At 39.9% G+C, this 6,000-nt stretch overlaps 1 pseudogene; it reads right to left on the bottom strand.

Moving 5' to 3' along the window:
* Positions 1 to 451: 451 nt before the first annotated feature.
* Positions 452 to 6,000, bottom strand: part of LOC107694586 (sodium leak channel non-selective protein-like) — a 65,202-nt pseudogene continuing 59,653 nt past the window's right edge.

Genomic DNA, 6,000 nt, shown 5'->3' on the forward strand with positions numbered 1-6,000 from the left:
TGCATCATGCTATATGTGCTGTCAGTAGCATGCAAAAACTACCTCTGAGCTCTCTTTAGATGCATGTCTAAACCTTCATTCTTCTGCTGTTTGTCTGTTGTCCCTGTAGGTTTATGACGGAACTCTCTTAATCAAATATACATGGACACTGCAGCTGTTGTAAATAATTAACTTTATTCTTCCAGTAATTATTCTTTATATGTGCATAGTTCTTTTCAGATCTTTCTGACGATTAACCTAGGTAAAAATGCTTAAAATATACAATACAACCACTTCTGGTAGTATCACAGACACTTTTAATTTAAAAGCACGCAATATACTCCTGCAATTTTCATTTTTACAAAATTAATTAATTACATTATTTCAATATATTATTTATATTAATCTTATAACTTACATATGTAGCTTTATTATAATAATTAAACATCTGGAAAAATCACAGTCACGTAGACACATAATACAGTTACATTCACTGTCTTGCCATAATGTAAGAAAGTGGTTGCATTTTATAAAGTGTAAGCCCAGTTTTACAACACAAGATAATTGTGGATCTTACAAACACCCATGTAATGAAGACATATTATGGTGGCACAAAAGACAAACAAGGAGAACGCTATGGCTTTGGTTAGGTGCGTCACGTAAAGCATGTGAATTCCCTAACCATTACATCTAGAATTCAGATTATTAGACTCTTATATTACATTACATAAACTTCCTGAGGACACTTTACAGCTGCTCTTTCATCAAAGATATTTCTCATTGACAAAACAATGCTCACTGAAAATCTTCCACCACAGTAGGGTGAGCATTAACATGGTTGAAACCGACATTTATTGTCTTTGAATAAGCAAAAGGAGGCTTGAACGGGTGCAGGTGATGCTTTAAGCAGCATAGACTCCCCTACGTAAAGCTAACAGAGGATCATGGCTTATGCCATATAAGAAGCCAATACAAAAGATTTAGCCGAATGATCCTTTCTTAAGAGGAAAATCTGAAAAAATTAGCAGGCCGTTTTGCTTCAGATATCAATGAGGTCATCGCCGCTTTCATCACTTTCCACTGTCAGTTGGCGAGTCCACCACTTCTTGATTTCAGACCCCGAGGAGGCCTCATCACTCACAGGGTTCATCTTACACACCATGGACTTCACACTCGTGCGCCCTGCGGGACAAACACAAGACTGCGATGTGAGTCAGCCACGCAAACAAGTCAATGTGCAGAATACTAAATATGTGGAAAAACAAACAATAAACAAGCCTTTGTTCTTTTTCAAAACCATTCAAAGAAACATGGGAAGAAAGTATAGTATAATTATTATGCTAACATCCTTTAGCAACACTTAGCATGACTTATGTTGCTATATACCTCATTTTACAAAAGCAATACTTTTGTAAATGTAAGAGCATGTTTAATAGTGTGAGTGTTTGGTGTTGACCTGCAGGAAGTCGCCACTGTCCCAGCTTCCTCTGGGGTCGGTCGGCGGAGTCCTGTCGATATCTGTTGCGGTCCGACAGGGTGGGGCTCAGTAAGGTCTGCAGGCCGCTGTTCTGCTGGGTCAATCATTTCACATCATTTCATTAGAATGAAGACTCAGAGACACACAGAGTCTCTGAAGAACAGACACTGGTAGGGTTACCTCTGGCTGAGTGGGATTGTCTTGGTTATAGGCGTTGGTGTATTCGCTGGGGATGGTGGTCTCGATGCTGGGAGGGTTGAGCAGGCGCCGGAGGTCCTGCTGTTGGCTCTCTCTCAGACTGAGAATGATGCTACATGACTGCTGCTGCTTCTGAAGGAGGAAGGTGGTGTCAGTGTTTTCATTCGGCTCATCCTGCATGTCTAATATCAGCCACTATGCTGATACGGGACTAATTCTATTGAACAATGAGAATAAAAGCAACTCAACTGAATATCAGCAGTTATATCAGCATACCTGTCAACACTCCCGTTTTTCCCGGGAGTCTCCCGTGTTTCACACCCATCTCCCGCACCCCTCCCGTTTTGTTATTTCTCCCGCGAAACTCCCGTAATTTGTGTGGCCCAAACCTCGCTATATGAATGATCACATTAATATATTATCCCAAGGTTGTCCAGTTGCCAGATCTTGTGTGAAACGCATCCTACTCACACAGTCGATACTAAAAAATTTAAACTCATTTGAATCAACCTGGCAACCTAAAACCCAGCTGCACTGTTGATATCTGCGCAGGTAGCAGACGTGGGAATCAAGCGAAATGGGAGGGGAAGACTCGGGTGGTGCTCCAGCGGAAAAAAAAAACTAAATATACATGTAAATTTAACTTTAAAAAGTCTATGCATGACCTGGTGTTTTATTTGTATCTGAAATTAGGAGATGTGAACATTACGGAGCGCTAAACTCTCTCATGCAGTGTATGTTTCATTAATACTGGGTTTATATATGGTTTATGTGTGTTTTTCAAGTCATTTCCAGGTAATAAATAAAGTATCTGAATGATGCAGTGCTAACTGACATAGCATTTATTACAGTAGCCTAAAGAAACTAAACCATATATTTTCTGCCTTATTCTGTGATAAAAATGTAAAAAAAAAACAAAAAACAAAAAGTGTAGTATATAAACGAATCATAAAATTGACTTATGAAAATATACGAAAAAATATTACAGAATACAAGACTCACAGCCAAAAAGAAAAACAAAAATGTACAATATGGATCTATTTCCACATATTAAAGTGACATCAGATTTGGGCCATGTTGAGATGTAGTGTAAATATAGTCACTGTCAAACAGCTGATCTGTTTTCAGTTTATTGGGGTAAATATCAGTGAAGTGTCAGGAGTGTGTTTGTGTGAACTCACAGCTCGTATGCGTTTGAGGCACTTCTTTAACCACATGCGGATGGTTTGTTTGGCCACCTCCTCCTCTATAGTGTATTCAAGCTGCTCTCGCGCCAACAGCTCCTCCAGCTGAAGACTCTTCCGTATATCAACTGAGCAGTACGACAGCATGCTGAAACATACACCATCAATAACTTCCTATAAGCTGCTGAACACGCTTAGTGGCCAATATGAACAACACTAGCGATGGATTGGCCCTTTCAGGGTTTGTTCTTTTTAGAATGGGGAAAATTTGAGTTTTGATAGTAACTCTTCTATATCAAAATAGGACATTTTGATTTGTCGTGATATGCATCTGTTTGTTAGTGTGCTGTAATGAATACTAATGGTCCTTACTAACCTCAGTACATCATGGAAGGTGACATCTCCTCCGTTGTGCAGACGCTCCATCTCATAACACATGTGTTTGAAGAGAAGCTTGTCTTTGTCCAGGTCAACTTCCAGACGACCTCTCAGCAGACGGAGCAGAAACTTCACCCGAGAGGTCGGTATCACTCCCTGTTTTCAAAAAACTTTAGTAAATAAATACTGGTATATATAATGGCAAAAGGGTTATTTAAGAAAATTCTCAGACTATCACTGTACTATAGCTAGTGAGCTGCCTACCTAGAGGGCATTTTAAGGCCCATTCTTTTTATTAAATTCTAAGGAAGCATCATATTGTATCCTTGGCAGAGCAGGCAATCCTAGAATGAAATCTGATAAACTATGAATGGTGAAGAAGTCGAAATATAATGTATATATATATATATATATATATATATATATATATATATATATATATAAAGTGGGTGTGGAAAATGTTGGAAATTTTTGATAAAGACTATTTTGTGCACATAACTTGGATAAGCTAAAACAGGTGAATATGTCAGCTTCAGAGTGACCAAAAATGATCCTGGAGTAGCAATATGTAATTTTTTTTGGCTGAAATATCAAGAGATGGTTCATTGCCGAAGAACTTTACTATTTTACTATTACTTATTTTACTGATGAAAATTAAAAATGAAATGAAAACTTTCTAAAAATGAAAAGTTGTTGTTGTTGCCTATGTAGAGTGTTCTAAATCAGCTTTGTGAGGTTTGTGCTGTCTTAGAAGGCTAGCAGGCATCAAGGAAGCTCACTAGATTTTGGAGCAGAGCTCATGTCTAATTAGGCACAAAGTCCTTCCTGTGCTCAGCTGTTACAGTCTTATGGCCTCAAGTGTTTCTAGCTGATCCCAGCACCGCTGGTTGATTCATTAAGGCCAGAAAATGACTGGTGTGCCTCATTTAACTCAAATATACACGAGCAGATATTACTGATCCTACGGGAGGGGGTCAAATCTGCATGCACTTCTCTCTGCTGCTCTCAATAAGGCTGTTTCCACCTAATGAAGATGACAGCTCAACACCTCTCGCTATCTGTGACAGGCAGTAATAACGTCCAATTACTCTGGAGGTGAGAATGTCGATGCGTGTGATTCATTCATTTGTGGCTTCAGAGCCGGTGCGAAGAGCACACGCGGGTATTAACTCAAAATCATCCCCGCTGACAGCCGCTGATCACAGGCACGTCCCCTCCTCCTCCTCACCTCCCGCTTGTCATCCACCATGTTCCAAATGATCTGGAAGTGACGCAGGTCGTTGTAGCTTAGCAACTGGTCCTCCTCGGTGGAGTAGAACAAAGAGAAATTCTCCACAATGATGGCTGAGGGGGAAATAAAGTGATTATTGTTGGGATCGCTTTCAGCTAGGCTCTCAGAACACAAGTAAGGGACGGAAAACAGACTCTAAACAAGTGTGCAAATGCTTGCTGTGGTTGTAATAAACCTCAAGGAGGCAATAGAGTTACCTTCGAATGCTATTGTCAGGTTTTAAAATGTTGACGGTTAATGCTAATACCCACTATAGCTGCTCTTGTGGCAACGCTGGGAATGCAACCAGTTAACACACTGAATGACACATTTCAGAGCATAAAGTTGAGTGGTGTGTGAGTTACACACTCATGGTGTACTGTAGAGTAGGGTGACCATACGTCCTCTTTTTGGACCTTAAAATAATGCTTCCGGCCGGGATTTCTAAATCGCCCCAAAATGTCCGGGATTCTGCTTTTGCTTTCTACAGTCGCCATTCATTGTGTGCGGTTTTGTATAAGCGGTTTTCTTAATCCTGCTCCCACTGAATTTCTGACCATTATCGCCCGCTCCCGTGATTTTTGTGTCCAGTGCTCCACCAAACATTCTAACATTGCATTTAATTTTTACGCATCAGGGATCCGCTATCAATATGCGGAGTATTTAAATCTCTTTTGAATGGGCACTCGCTGTTCACTTTCACTTTCGATTTCGCGATCACGCGAGCTCTGTGTAAAAGATCAGATATTTGTTAATGAGCTCAGGATCTGTTGAGCAGCAAATCCTCCAGCATGATCTGTCAGCCATCTCTCCTCTCAACCCGTGATCAGTCAAATCTGACTCCTGCAGCTCGTGTTGGATGCAGGGTTGTCATTTCCGCGTTTTTTTTTTACAAATTTTGGCTGCTTTTAAACTGTTGCCGTGAGTTCATTTCCCCCCATGGGTTAAAGGTTTGAAATGTTGCATAAATTACATTTGACTGAAATGCTTGTATTGTTTATCATTCTATGATAAAACTGTGCTGGATGTTAAGTTTTGTGAAGGAGGGCCACTGAAGCTTTTTAGCTGCGTCTTTTATAAATATGCATAACAGTGACTGTAAAATACGTATTTTAGGTATGGAAATGACATATTTTGAGTTTTGATATTTGGGATATGGTCATTGCGCTACTTTGGGCACTACTTTAACCACACCCCAGCCCCCCGCACCCACTGTCCTCTTTTTGGAAAACTAAAATATGGTCACCCTACCGTAGAGGGTGTTGTGGGCTTAAACCTGCTGAAAAAGACCAGGGCTAGGACTATCAAGATTATGCTGGTTGAAACTAGTTAGTGCATGTCAGGGTTATTATAGTTAACTAAAACTAAAATCATTTAAAAAAGAAAGAAAAAATTTTGTTACTTGAAATAAAATAAATGTTAACTGAAATAAAAAAGTAATGAAAAAATAATAAGGCAGCGGCTATTTGCACTAATGGCGCTTTTCCACTGCGTGGTACGACTCGGCTCGGCAC

Source organism: Sinocyclocheilus anshuiensis, unplaced genomic scaffold (genome assembly GCF_001515605.1).
Source record: "Sinocyclocheilus anshuiensis isolate Anshui unplaced genomic scaffold, SAMN03320099.WGS_v1.1 scaffold3163, whole genome shotgun sequence".
NCBI classification, from domain to species: domain Eukaryota; kingdom Metazoa; phylum Chordata; class Actinopteri; order Cypriniformes; family Cyprinidae; genus Sinocyclocheilus; species Sinocyclocheilus anshuiensis.